Here is a 14,677-nt window from a genome sequence, read left to right on the forward strand (position 1 = left end):
ACCCTAATATTTTAAAACTAGCTACCAGAGAGCTATGGAAGAGGCAATGAATTATTTTAGAAGGTACTCATCTACTCAACCAGTGTTACCTCTGGCCCTTAGTCCTTTATGGCCTAATATAAAGGCTTACCAAGTCACAGAGCTTAACTTACAGAGCAAATTTATCACATCCCTGAAACTTAGGGTAATCTGAACCCTTCTTTTTCTGGGGAACATAGTATAAATGGGCAACAACCTAGGTTTCCAAACATCCAAGGTCAAGACATATAGACTTTAACAATAAAGAGGAAAATACCTGATGTAGGAGTTCCAAGGTCTTGACTTCCTTGTGAGTTTAGATTTGTGAACATCTTTCTGGAACACAGACCTCCATTGGAATTGATGGTGAAGAAGCTGGCTGAAATCAACAATTTAAAGAGTCATTGAAAATAGTATATGCATGCATACATTCATGAAAAATACAGCCTATTCATACTGGAAAGTAGGCTAATTAAGGATTCTGATGTTAACTTTATAAAAGGATGTATTCCAATTAAAAGAAAACTTGTCAGAATTGAATGAGCCCAATTTTGCAATATAAAATTTAATAGAAAAATGTTTAGCATAAAAGCAGTTATAAATATAAAAATGGTTAGAAATTCTATTTAGCATACATCCTAAGAATTTTATTTGTCAGTAACCAACATAAATAGATGGTAAAGTATAACTGCAAAAAGAGATTTATTCTTGGCTGACTTAATAGAAATATGGTATGTAAAATTAAGTAGGTGATAGTCCTATCTTACTGTGTTCTAGTCAATCAGATTCTGGAGTATTGCATTCATTTTAGAAAGCCACACCTTAAAAGACAAACTGAAAAGTGTTTAGAAAACTAAGATGGTAAGGGGATTCCAAGTTAAGTCAGAGGAGGAAAAATTGAAGGAATTGTGATTATTGGACCAATCCTGGAGAAGATGTAGGTCTGAAAATGATACTGGGAAAAAGGACCACTGTCTTCAAAAGTTTGAAGGCCTGCCAGGTGTGGTGGCACATGTCTGTAATCCCAGCAGCTCAAGAGGCTGAGGCAGGAGGATCCCAAGTTCAAAGCCAGCCTCAGCAATTTAGGGAGACTCTATCTCTAAATAAAAAATATAAAAAAGGGCTGGGGGTATGGTTCAGTGGTTAAGTGCCCTGGGTCAATCCCTGGTATCAAAAAAAAAAAAAAAAATGGTTGAAGTCCTGTCATGTGGAAACATTAGATTTGTTGTACATGGTTCAGAGGAGTTGAATTAGAATAAGTAGTTCTCTACATAGTAAAAGGAGAAAGTTTTCACCAACGGTGAAGCTATTTAAAGCTCTAACAGGCTCCCATGGGAGGCAATAAATCAATAGAAATATATAACATACTAGAATTATTACTGGAAATTCAAGCAAAATGTAACTTATTAGATCAGTTGATATGCCTGTGATTGACCCCTAAAGTAGTCTGTAGACTGTGAGCATATTCAGGACCCTGTTTTCAAAAGGTAAATTACACAGGCATATTTACTTTTTCTTCCTTTTGCTTCCTCAAATATCTCCACCATTAGGCAGGGAAGAAACAAGAATGAAAAACTGTATTAAGTAATTATCTGTCCACCTAGCACCAATCTCTATTTTAAAGCTCTAATAAGAGAATTTATTAAAGAAAAGATTGTGACCACAAGCTAAATATATGCCATCTCAGTGTACTTCAATTTTCAGTGGACATCATTATCACAATACCATGAAAACTCTAGTGTCTTTGGAATTATTCTGCTGTCCCATTTTCCCATACACTTTGATTTCCCAAATTTCAGTATTTAAAAAAATATTTTTAGTTGTAGATGGACATAACACCTTTATTTTATTTATTTATGTGGTGCTAAGGATCGAACCCAGTGCCTCACACATGCAAGGCAAATGCTCTAACACTGAGCCACAACCCCAGCCCGAATTTCAGTGTTTTTTTTGTTGTTGTTGTTGTTGGGGGGCAGGTACTGGGAATTGAACTCAGGGGCACTCGGCCACTGAGCCACATCCCCAGCCCTATTTTTTAAATTTTATTTAGCGACAGGGTCTGAGTTGCTTAGCACCTTGCTTTTGCTGAGGATGGCTTTGAACTTGCAATCCTCCAGCCTCAGCCTCCTGAGCCGCTGGGATTACAGGCATGTGCCACGGCACCCAGCCCAAATTTCAGTAGTTTTCTGTTCTCTTTGCCTTACTTACATTCTGGCAAAAGTCTCTCTCATCACTGCTGACCTTGTTCTCCTGAAGAACATCCTGCAGGTAAAGAAATGATTCTGTATGGCTAGACAAAAATGACACAATAAACACTGGGGAGAGCTGACTGCCCCAACACTACATTGTGTACAATTCAAAACAGGGGCCTAGATAATAATCTATTTTTAAAGTGCACGCCAGGAACTAAAACCAAGTGAACTGAATAATGAAGACTAAATCCTGAGAACGCACTGAACACATGCTGAAGATGAAAGGGATATTAGCAGTAACCTAGATCAACTTCTTCGTTTTACAGATGAGGAAATTGAAACTCAGAGATGACTCCATTTTCTCACAGTTGTGTAAGTAGATACTTCAGTTTGTTCTAGCTTAATGGCTTCAAAATGTCTATACAGTCATAAGTGGTTCACTTGATCTATTTATTTTGCTTTTTAATGGCTTTGTTTTGGTTAATGATTACCCTAAATAAAAAGTTTCAGTTTGGGATTTCCACTGCTTTTTGTTGTTGTTGTTCAGGCAACAGCTACTAATCTAATTTTGATTTCCAATATTCATAAGGTTATTAATGGCAACGAAGTGTTTTAACAGAAGATGATGATCCTAAACCATCCACACTAAAAAAAGTGTGCTTTTCTATGCAATCTACTCTGAACTTCTGCAGGAGGGAATGTCTCCTGCCTTCTGCTCTCATTATTAAATAAATAACCTCTAAGAGAAAGCTAAATGAGAATTATTTGTTTTCTCCCCAAGTTCCTGTGAATTCAGTTTAATAGTTCTCCAAGGCCCAATATATTGTACTTCTGGCCTCTTGACCTTTTTCCTTCCAGTACTGGGGATTGAATCCAGGGGTGTTTTAATACTGAGCTACACCCCCAGCCCTTTTTATTCTTATTTTGAGACAGTATCTCACTAAATCAACAAGGCTAGCCTGGAACTTGTGATCCTCCTGCCTCAGTCTCCCACTTCAGCTTCCTGAGTAGCTGGGACTATAGGTGTGAACCACCCTGCCTGGCTGTAATGTAATTCTCCTTGTTCATTTTGATTAGAATTAGCTTGTCACCACAAAGATGGTAATTGTTAATGTGAATAAAAGGTTTCATAACTTGCCCCAATAATGATCTATCCTGCTCCCCGGTGTTGTCATCTGTAAAAGTTAATGTAAAAACTCATTCAAAAAGTGAGGGAGGGGTCTGGAGATATAGCTCAGTTGTAGAGTGCTCACCTCGCAAGCATGAGGCTGTGGGTTCAATCCCCAGCACTGCCAAAAAAAAAAAAAAAAGTGAAGGAGGGCTGGGGTTGTGGCTCAGCGGTGGAGCACTTGCCTAGCATGTGTGAGGCACTGGGTTCCATCCTAAGCACCACATAAAAATAAAGTAAAGGCATTGTGTTCATATGAAACTAAAAAAAATATTTTAAAAAAAGTGAAGGGGGCCGGGCACTGTGGGGCATGCCTATAATCCCAGTGGCTTGGGAGGCTAAAGCAGGAGGATTGTGAGTTCAAAGCCAGCCTCAGCAAAAGCAAGGAACTAAGCAACTCAGTGAAACTCTGTCTCTAAATAAAATACAAAAAATAGGGCTGGAGATGTGGTTCGGTGGTTAAGTGTCCCTGAGTTCAATCCCCAGTACCCCCCCGCAAAAAAAGTGACCGAGATTTTAAATATATAATTTTAGAAATTATAGTTTGTATCTATTTCTTAACAGGTGTAACTTTTAAAGTATGCACTGTTATTTTTAATTATGAAATAGAGTAATACCTTACTATATATTCCCACTTGTGTATGTTTTATTAAAATATATAAGCAAGAAATTATAGATAAGTGACAATGTCCTTAGGAAGACAAAGATTTTCCTCTTAGGAAAGAGAAGTAATGGTGATATAAATAAAATAAAGCTTATGTCTGCATGAACTTAAGAAAAATAAAAGCAAAGACTTTGTGGCAACAACACAAATGTGAACAACAGATATTCCCTAATATCTGTTAAATTAAAAGTACTACTACCTTAAAAAAAAGTGAAGTGGGGCGAGAAGGAAAGGGAAGGGGCTGGAGCATCCATTGGGCCTGAACTGCTAGTGGCAGAAAAACCCTAATATACAGTATCTTGCTCTGTCATCACTTCCTATTACCCTGCCTTCCAAAACAAAATCAAGATTTTGTTAACAATTTACAGGAAAGTTAGAGGACAGACAATAGTATTCATCAACTTTGGAATTGGGATCTGTAATACTACTTGCCCCTTTAAACTAACAAAGACAAGGAGGGAGAAAATTGGAAATATTTTTACTAATGATTTTCCACCTTAAATACTATCTAAAGATGCTGACATGCTATAACATTCCAAGATTCTAGAATTTATTTTCTCCTGAAATATTTTATTTTTATAAAATGCTTTTTAGGTGTCAATGGATCTTTAGTTCCTTAATATGCAATGTTGAGAATCGAACCCAGTACCTCATGCATGCTAGGCAAGCACTTTACCACTAAGCCACAACTCCAGCCCTTCAAAACATTTTAAAAGTAACTTTTTGTGTGTGCTGGGGATCGAATCCAGGCCACTTTGCCACTGAGTCACATCCCCAGCTCTTATTTATTTATTCATTTTGAGACAGGTCCTTGTTAAGTTGCTGAGGTTGGCCTTGAACTTCCTACTGCCTCATCCTCCCAAATCGCTGGGATTACAGGCATGAACTTCTGTGCCCAGCTCAAGTAATTATTATAAACAATTCAGGATAAGGCTGGGGGTGTAGGTCAGTGGTAGAAGGCTAGTATGCACCAGGTCCTGAGTTGGACCCCAGCGCTGCAAACAAACAAAAAAACAGGAAAAAGAAAAATAGAAAACCAAATGCGAATAAAATGTGTGCATTCAATATCTTTGAGGTCAAAAATACTTTGAAGACATCCTTACATTTATCATGGCATGTTTTAGAAAGCAGAAAAGCAGCGAGTATGCATTGATTCTTATTTTGTGGAAGGCAAGATTATAATTATGGGAAGGTTAGGGTACTTTAAGGCTGGGGAAAAAATCCAAAGTGTATGTTAAATGCCTCAATTAATAGGGCTTGTCAGATAAGTCTTTCAATTTTCTCAATACCAGATAAACCACATAGAAAAGAAAAACAAGAAGGGGAACACTAAGTATCACTTCATTCTGAAAAAGTCTAGCCTCCTCTAACAATTCTTCCTCATTTCAGTGGTATCCATCTGCACCTGCATAGGAGTTGGTATGGAATGCCCATTAAGCTTAGAACTTACGGCTGGAGATATAGCTCAGTTGGTAGAGTGCTTGCCTTGCAAGCACGAGGCCTTGGGTTCAAATCCCTGGCACGACTGGAGGGGGTGGCTGCTTAGAAAGCTGTAGTGTCACTGGGCATGGTGGCTCATGACTGTAATGCCAGTGGCTCAGGATAACAAGTCACTTTTAAAAAGGTCATACTGTTCATCGTTTGGGTTGCCTTCTGTTAAATGGAACCCAGGATACAGTTCAGCCCAGTAGGGAGTGTAGTATGGGACAAAGGAAAATGACATACATGTCAAAAGGCCTGGAGAGCTACTGGAGGTGATTTCCCCTTTGCTTCTCTGGAGTTTGAACCCATTACCTGGGGAAGTCCCCTCTCTGCTTTGGCCCTTACCTCTTTATCTTCCAGCTCCACGTGGCCCCTTGTATTGCTCTCTGCTTCAGACGTCTCTGGCTCTTGCTTTCCAGACATAGTTTCCGGTTTAGACCTCTGAATTTGGGGCCAGGACAGGGGGAAAGCCTATTGGAGGTACTGACCACTAAGGGTTAACTGCTAGACTGACCACAGCTACCAGCCAGGAAGGTAAGTAGATAGTACTGAATGAGGGATGCCAAAGTCTAGGACTGCGCAGAGGCGACCAGGAGCCCAGCTGGGGAGGGGCTTGCACACCTTGACCAGCAAGAGGGAGGTAAAATGGCAGTTTAATGACCGCCCCTCGCTGGCAGAACACGATTGGGACTTCCGGCTAGAGTGTGTTTTCATCACAGCCCTTTCTCCTAGCCTTTCAAAAGCAAAAATATATATGTGGAGGGAGCTTGGGTTGGGGGATGGGGCTCAGGGGCGGAGCGGGGAGAGTCTGGGAGGAGATAATGTCACATCTTTGCAGCATCCTCAAGGCCCTTTGTCATTGTAATCCCCAGGTCTTCCAGCAGCCAGAGTGAAGTGCTAAGAAAATGTCAGAGACCTCCCAGGAATTTGATAGGGATTGGGGGAGGGAAATGCTCTTCCTTTCCCCGGGATGTGGGAGGTGGCAGTAAGCTGCCTCTGGTTCAGGTACTGGAGCTCCCTAACTTATAAACTTGCCAAATGTTCACCTCCTAGCTTGGCTCCTTCCTGCCCAGACAGTAATTACTCGATTTCCCAGCAGTGGTTGTGGAGTGCAGAACGACCCTGTTCCGGATCACGTAGAGGGCTTAGGTGTATGAAATGTGCTCTTAGTGATGGTTAAAAGGAACCACATGCAAATTACCTGCGTTAACCACCGAGTTGCCTACACGTGCCTGCAGTCCTCCATCCTCCTGCTGAGACCCAGGTATCCCGCCTACAACTTTCCCGCAGTCTCTAAAATCTTCTCCAAAGCCCAATTTAACAGCCTGGACACAGCCGGGCATAGTGGTGCCCGCAGCTCCAGCGGCTGAGTGCCGGGAGGATCGAGAGTTCAAAGCCAGCCTAAGCAATTTAGCGAGACCCTGTCTCTAAATAAAACATAAAAGTGGCTGGGGATGTGGCTCACCGGATAAGAGCCCCTGGGTTCAATCCTCAGTTAAAAAAAAAAAAAAAAAAAAAAGTTCCCGCCTCCCAAAAAACCGAAACACAAGTCAACTACTCCCCCGCCGCCACTTTCTCTCTCTCTCTATTTTGGTACCTGGGATTGAACTCAGGAGCACTCGATCACTGAGTCACATCCCCAGCCCTATTTTGTATTTTATTTAGAGACAGGGTCTCACCGAGTTGCTTAGCACCTCGCTTTTGCTGAGGCTGGCTTTGAACTCACAATCCTGCTTCCCCCTCCGTAGGCGCTGGGATTGCAGATGTGCGCCTCGGAACGTGGTGCATTGCAGCCATTTCGTGATGAAGGGGACTTCTGTTCCCCATTACCCTTTTAACTCTTGTTGAAGCAGCAACATTACCCAATGCCTTCCCCTTTAGGACCAGAAAAACACCTTTTTTCCTACTGTGTTTCCATTCAGTTCTTTGAACATGAACCACCTAATTTATTTTTTAATACCCTGGATAACCTAACCATTACCTAACCTGCCCCTGTTTTGAGAGTAGGCCTAGATGATCTCTAAGTACCCCCTTCCCAGCTCAAAAACTCTTAATTCTAAAGGTAATCCAGAACATTTCTGCCTCATAAGTATCAGAACTTTAGAATAGCAAATATGTCAAGGATTGGGAGTGGGAAATTCAAAACAGGTACACCAACATGTGGGGACTAATTGTTAAGATGAAATAAAAATTAGTAGGGAAATCATGGTTCTGGTGTGTGACCTTGGGTATATAACTGTAACTCTCTGTCACATCTGATTTTCCTGTTTTTAAATTGGAGACAATTTTGTCTGCTCTACCTATCTAGCAGACTTTTTTTTTTTTTTTTTTGGTGAGTTCTTGAGAAATAGAAAAGCTATGTAAGTGTTAAAAGTCCTATAGATACATAAAGCATGATTAGATATGTAAAATCTTGGTAAGAGCAGTCTAATAAAGGGAAAGGAATGAAAACAAATCGAATTACAAAACATTTTCTTAGTGTGTTATTTATCCACCATTTATAAATTATATACAAGCCATTGACAGAGTAGCATTTCTGGACTCAAGGACCTTTGGCACATCCCACATCTGGAATTCCTGCTCATTTCCAGGAAATCCATACATTTATTTGGCCAACTTTTGACCCAGTTTCTCATTACTCATCTTCATTAATGCCTACTGTGTTACCAAATGCTGTGCTAGGGTACCTTTCAGGGAGATAAAGGAAATATAAAATGAATTTTTCTCCTTTGATAGCATGTGGTTTGACAAATATACATATTCTTATGAAGACATCTGAACCTTTAAAAAACTGCACAGTAATTTAAAAAAATCGGTATGGTTATAATACAAAATACACTTGTAGAAATAGCATATATTATATACAATTGTTAATTAAGGGTCAAAGTGAGCGAGACAGACAATACTAGAGGCAGGATTTCTTTGCTATGAATGGTCAGTAAAGTCTACTGCACTAGCCTATAAGTGGGACAGCATTCCAAACATAAACACAGTGGTAGTTAGACTAGCAATTTTTTTTGTACTTGAGGGAATCTATTGGGCAGCTACAGATGTCACAACTTAGAAGGTTTCTGATGGCTAAATAATAAATCAAAATCTACATAGCTCAAGGTTCTAATCTGACTCCATGTTATTCTAAACAGCAAATCAACCTTTGTGCCTTATTTACTTGCCTTAAGATGAACATATCCGGAGTAGCTATCAGAAGGAATGAAAGAAAATCCCCAGCTAATGATGGGGGTGTGGAAATGCTAGAAGTTATTTCTGTTTACAAGGACTACACTAGTTCACAGAGGCATCAAAATGCCAGATCCTGTCAGATTGCAGTCTACTAAGGACAGGTGTACTTCATTTTTCAACTTGGCTCCCTTCTGAATACCCAGAGTTTTATTTTACAGAAATCTGTTTTCTTCCATGGAATTGATAGTTGCACAGTGGGTAGCCTAAGTAACCAGGTTTGATCAAGGGAGAGCAAGATTTTTCTACTCCATTGAATGGTAAAGTTATTCTTGATAAATAATAGATCAAAGTCTCACATTTATCATTGTTATGATTTGAATAAGGAATGTCCCCAATAAAGCAAGGTTCAGAGGTGGGGCATTTAAGCAATGCTTAAATCACAAGGGCTCTCACCTCATACGTGGATTAATCCATTAATGGCAGAATGGACTACTAGGATGTGGGGACCTAGCTGGAGGAAGTAGGTCACTGGGGATATGCCCTGGAAGGGTTTATCTTCTCCCTATCCGCTCCCCACTCCTTCCTGGCTGTGATGAGCTAAGCAGCTTTCTTCTACTGTGCCTTTCAGCCATGATATTCAGCCTCACCTGAGACCCAAACCAATGGAGTCAGACAAATATGGATGGAAATCATGAGCCAAAAACAAAGTTTTCCTCCTCTAAATTGGGTTGTATTAGGTATTTTGGTCCCAGTGATGAAAAGCAGACACAATAATGTACAAAAAGAACTCATGAAAATACATAGGGTTGTCCTTGCAATGTTAAATGATAATGGTGTAAAATTTTAGAACTGCAGAAACTATTAAAAGAGCCTTAAAGTTGCTCATTTGACAACACAGAAACTGAAGTTCGTATCACTTAAAATATCACAGTTCATAAAGAGGCAAGACTAGGATCCTAGTTTAAAAAAATCCTCAGTCTAGTGTTCTTTTCATTCTATTATACCATTACCCCAAATCATGTAAAAATATCTAATATTTATTGAATTTTTGTTCTACCTTTTTATATTGTCTCACTGAAATATAAGAACACTAATAATTTCATACTGTTAATATGGTTATATTAATGAGGAATCTGAGGCTTAGAAAGGTAAAGTAACTTGTTCTAGATCGAAGAGCTGCTAAGTGGCTTAATTCAGGTCTATCTAGCACCAAAGTTCATTATCTTCATAACTATGCTATACTGTCTAAAAGGAGTAAACCATAATTGGAAGAATGCTCAGCCTTGTTAGAAGCAAGTTTGAACTGAATTACTTATTAAATTCATTTTAAGTTCTCTTAAGTTAATAATAAAAAAGGAACCCAACACTTGAGAAGTTGTCAAGTAAGAATTTTTTTCAATTGCTGATAGTGATAAAATTAGGCAGTGTAAATTTTTAAGGAGAGCAATTTGGCATTTTGTATCAGGAGTCATTAAAAGGGTAACCCGCCCTTTAACTTGGCAATCCTATTTCTGGGATATATACTAAGAAAACATTTATGAATAAATTAGAAGATATTTGTACAAAACCATCAATCTTTTTATAGTGGAAAATGGAATTGTTCAAAAGCTCACAATGGAGAAATATTTAGATCCTCTAGTAACAGAATGACAAAACTAGAATCTTTGAGGTTAACTTATTTAAATATAATTTCTTTGCTACCCCACCTTATTTTTCAGACGAAGCAATGGAACTCAAGTAAACTGTGCTATTAATTGGAATGAATATTCTATAGTCATCAAACATGATAAAGACCATGAAATATAAGAAAAGGTGTGAATAAAATATTAGAGTCACAGCTCCTATGAAAATGTAATGAAAAGAGAAAGAACAAAAAAACAGCCTGTGAAAAGTAAAATTTTTAGGCTCACTCCTTGACAGCTCTTTGACATCTCTAGATCACTGAACAGTTGGCACTATGCTGCTTGGAACATTGTCTGATTTAGAGATCATTTATGGAGAGATGGGGTTGGGGAGAGAAGAGAGGTGTTTCTGTTCTTAACAATGCAAAGATAATTCAAAGAAAACAGAATAAGAAAAACCGGAGTGGGAATCAGGCAAGCTTAGCTTCAGTTCCAACTCTGCATTAAAAGCAAATCCCGGCCTCTACTCTGGAAACAGTCATTAGTATTGGAATTGATGACCTCAAAGATCTTTTTCCATATATAACATTTTATGTCATTGTATAATACGGTTCCAAGAAGCTTAAAATTAAATGCAAAGAGTTGGTTAGAACATCATGCGCATGAGGCCAAACCAGTGAGTTGAGATCCTACATGCTTCCCTTGTTCTATGATCACTGTTCTCTCAACCCTTGCTAGTAATCTCACAAATATGAATCACTGGTCACAGTGAGGTCCCAATCAATGCCTATGGGCTACATTCTCAAAAGCAGTATAAAATGCCAATGTAATGCTACCTGAATATTAGGAAAACAAGGCATAAGCTGCTTAAAACTCTTAAAGTCAGTCTGTGGAAAGTCAATTGAAAAGATTTAAAAGAAGACCCTTTTAAGAGACTGTGTTTGAAAGGAAAAAGCAAGTGGAAAGGTAAATTAATTAGTAATCTAGAGTACTATATGCCACTGAGGTTTCCACACAAACAAATTGGAGTCTGACAGCTGTTGGTGTTCACTGACTATAGCTTTCCTGAGAAAGGATCCCTTCATTTTCCACTGTGCCCTGTGGCTACCGGGTGTGGAAATGTCCTGGATGACAGCAATATTCTTTTTCACCTTACACTATTGAAAGTCCATAATCTCATACATCCTGATAATATTCCTGTAAGGCAAGGGTTGTTATATTCATCCCATCTCATAAATATATCAAAGACTTTAGGCAATCTCAAAGCTAGTCAGATGTGGAGCCAGAATTTCAATCGGGACAATCTGATTCTAAGTTCAGAATTCTCTGCAAGACTACTTCCATCTACCTTAGATGCGAAAGTCTCACTGAAATCTCCAAGGATCACCTATCCTATTTTTTCCAATTAACCTGTCCAAAATCCCTTTTCATAGTGTAGCTCTGCTTTTCATTCTGTTGTAGCCCAACAAGACTAGAAAGTGGAAAAGACTCATTGCATACACAGAAAACAGAATAAAGATTAACATCTTTGGGCTGGGGCTGGGGCTCAGTGGTAGAGCCCTTGCCTAGCCTGTGTTGAGGACCTGGGTTTGATTCTCAGCACTGCATATAAATAAATGAATAAAATAAAAGTCCATCAACAACTAAATTTTTTTTAAAAAAGATTAACATCTTTAAAACGAAGGCAAGCCCTTTGCACCTAAACAATAGGTAAAATTCCTAGAGGGAATCTCAGAGATCAGCAATACCACAACCACCACAGGCTGAGAGATGTAGGAAAGCAAATTTATTTCAAAGACTTACTAGGACAGAGCCTTTTGAGAACTCCAGGGCATTCTACTCCCCAGGACCACCTAAGCAGGCAAAGCACTCAGAGATCACTGAAGCTGTGGTTCAAGTATCATGTAGTTGGCAGACCTTGGCATTGACCACGTGATGGTGGTTTTGCAGACACACAGAATGCAAGAGTAATAGAGGTCATGGCAGTGTCTGTTGAGATTTCAAAGGAAAGCCTAGAGACTAATTTGTGAAGCAAAGCCAGAGTCCCTTCAAGTAGCCCCTGACAGGGTGGTGTGTAGTGAAACTTTGAGAGTAAAACTGAAGTTGCAGTGGAGAGTCCAGGAAAATAGAGATGTCAGAAACATGGAAAGCCTGCCAAGGGAAGCTAAAAACCTGCTGAAGAGAGAGGACATTTGGGCTGCCTCCAGCAAAGCCATACGGGGTGGGGCTCCCCAAGTCCTTCAGAGGCCTCATCCCACTGCAGTGTGCTCTGGATGACAGACATGAAGTTGTAGAACTTCATGTTCACCTTGCTGGGTTCTGGTCTTGCTTTAGCCACCTCCTTTCTGTTCCCCTATTCCCCTCTTTCAGAATGGGAATGTTTACCTCCTGCCATTTATCTTGACAGTAAATTAACTTTAAAAATACTCTTGGTGGGTGTGGTGGTGTATGCCTGTAATCCCAGCAACTTGGAAGGCTGAGGCAGGAGGATTGCAAGTTCAAAGCCAGACTTAGCAACTTAGTGAGGCCCTAAGCAACTTAGCAAGACCCTGTCACAAAATAAAAAATGAAAAGGTTGGGGGTATGGCTCAGTGGTTAAGTGCCCCTGAGTTCAATCCCGGCTACCAAAAAAAAAAAAAAAAAAAAAAAAAGTTGTTACAGGGGCTAGGAGCTAAGAATTTGCCTTGAGTCTTAGAGTAGACTTTGGATGTGGACTTTTGAGTAATACTGGAATAGTTAAAACTTTAGAGACTCTTGGAGATTGACTGAATGCTTTTTGCATTGTAAGATGGACATGAGCCTCTGAGAGCCAGAGGGATCTTAAGTGTCCCTCAAAACCCATGTGTTAAAGGCTTGGTCTCCAGCATGCCACTATTGGGAGGTAGTGGAACCTTCAAGAGGTAGGGCTTAGTGGGAGGTCTTCAAGTCACTGGGGGTGTGCCCTTTAAGGGGATGTGAAGAGGACCCCAGCTCTTTCCTCTTCCTCTCTCTCACTCCCTGGCCATGAAGTGAATTAAGTTTGCTCTGCTACACACTGCCATGATGTGCTGCCTCAACACAGGCCCAAAGTAGTGGGGCCAACCTACCGTGGACTGAAACCTCCAAAACCATGAACCAAAATAAACCTTTTCTCTTTATGCATGTATACATACATTTCTATATGTACATATGTGTACACACATGTTGTTTCTGTCAGTCGTTTCTGGTTGGAGGAGGAAATGTAAGACTTTGGGAAACTGATTCAACAGCATACTTCTCTTCACTTTCTCTGTTCATCATGGTACGACTTGACTCATTCTTCCCTTACTACAACTTCTAGCATCAGAATGGACCTGCTGGTATCTTTTGACCAGGCACTCTTGCTTACCATAGAGACTTAATTCTTGCTTGCTGCCTGGAATATACAAGAGTCAGGCTTAGAGGCTACACCTACACTAACATGAGACAGGTGCATTCATCAGTATGGCCAGTAAAGTTCCCATGCCTATTTTCCGAACAGATTCATTGACTATTTCCAACTTTTTTTTTTTTTTTTTTTTTTTTTTTTTGTACTGGGGATTGAACCCAGGCACACTTAACTACTGAGCCGCATCCCAAGCTCTTTTTTTTTTTTTTACATTTTACATAAAGGCAGGATCTCCAAGAGTTGCTGAGGCAGGAGGATTGCAAGTTCAAATCAGTCTCAGCAACTCAAACCAGCTGAGGCTGGTTTGAACTCGCAATCCTCTTGTCTCAGCCTCCCAAATTGCTGGGATTACAAACATGTGCCTGAGCACCTGGCTTATTTCTAGCACTTTGAGTAAAACAAAGGTTAAGACAGAGATGAGAAAAAGTCAAAGCTGAGACAGAAAAAGGTCAAACAGAAAAAACAAATAAAACTGAAGATTTAACACAAGAGTGTCAGACCAACATTAGAGATAAGGAAAATGGGGCTCAGATTACAGGTGTGTTTCCCCTGAAATATAGATGTTCAGAAACATATTTCAGTTGAAAACGTCATTTATTTCAATTTCTCTTATCTCCAGCCACCACAAATAATCAGCTGAAGGAAAAGGAGCCCTTGAAAAGTTCACCAGCAACCCAGAGTATCAAACCCTTGCTTTTAATTCATCACTAAATGCTCTTGCTCTTTGGTCTCCATTATGTACATCCTATTTTAGTTCATTAAAACTTCACAAAATGGGAGGTTTATCTTTCAAAAGCATTTACAAGTCCCCTTTATCTCCCTCTGCTCTGTTCAGATCATCATTTATGCCATTTAAATATCTACATTGCTGCCCACCTTTTATCCATGAAACCTCATGTCAAACTGTACATAGTACAGGACACTTTGACTAAAGAAATCAGAACT

General features: G+C 39.7%; 1 protein-coding gene across 2 annotated transcripts in view; it reads right to left on the reverse strand.

The window, feature by feature from the left end:
• Positions 1-414: 414 nt before the first annotated feature.
• Positions 415-14,677, reverse strand: part of CHIC1 (cysteine rich hydrophobic domain 1) — a 63,591-nt gene continuing 49,328 nt past the window's right edge. The window contains exons 7-9 of one of the 2 annotated variants that reach the window (XR_013761011.1): positions 5,870-5,965; positions 2,177-2,308; positions 415-1,931 (exon numbers count right to left, since the gene is read on the reverse strand). The gene's annotated coding sequence lies outside the window, so the exon portion shown is untranslated. Of the gene's footprint in view, positions 1,932-1,980; positions 2,309-5,869; positions 5,966-14,677 lie in introns of those variants that run through there. The other variant, XR_013761012.1, reaches the window with a different exon arrangement.

This window comes from Sciurus vulgaris (genome assembly GCF_902686455.1).
Source record: "Sciurus vulgaris genome assembly, chromosome: X".
NCBI lineage: Eukaryota > Metazoa > Chordata > Mammalia > Rodentia > Sciuridae > Sciurus > Sciurus vulgaris.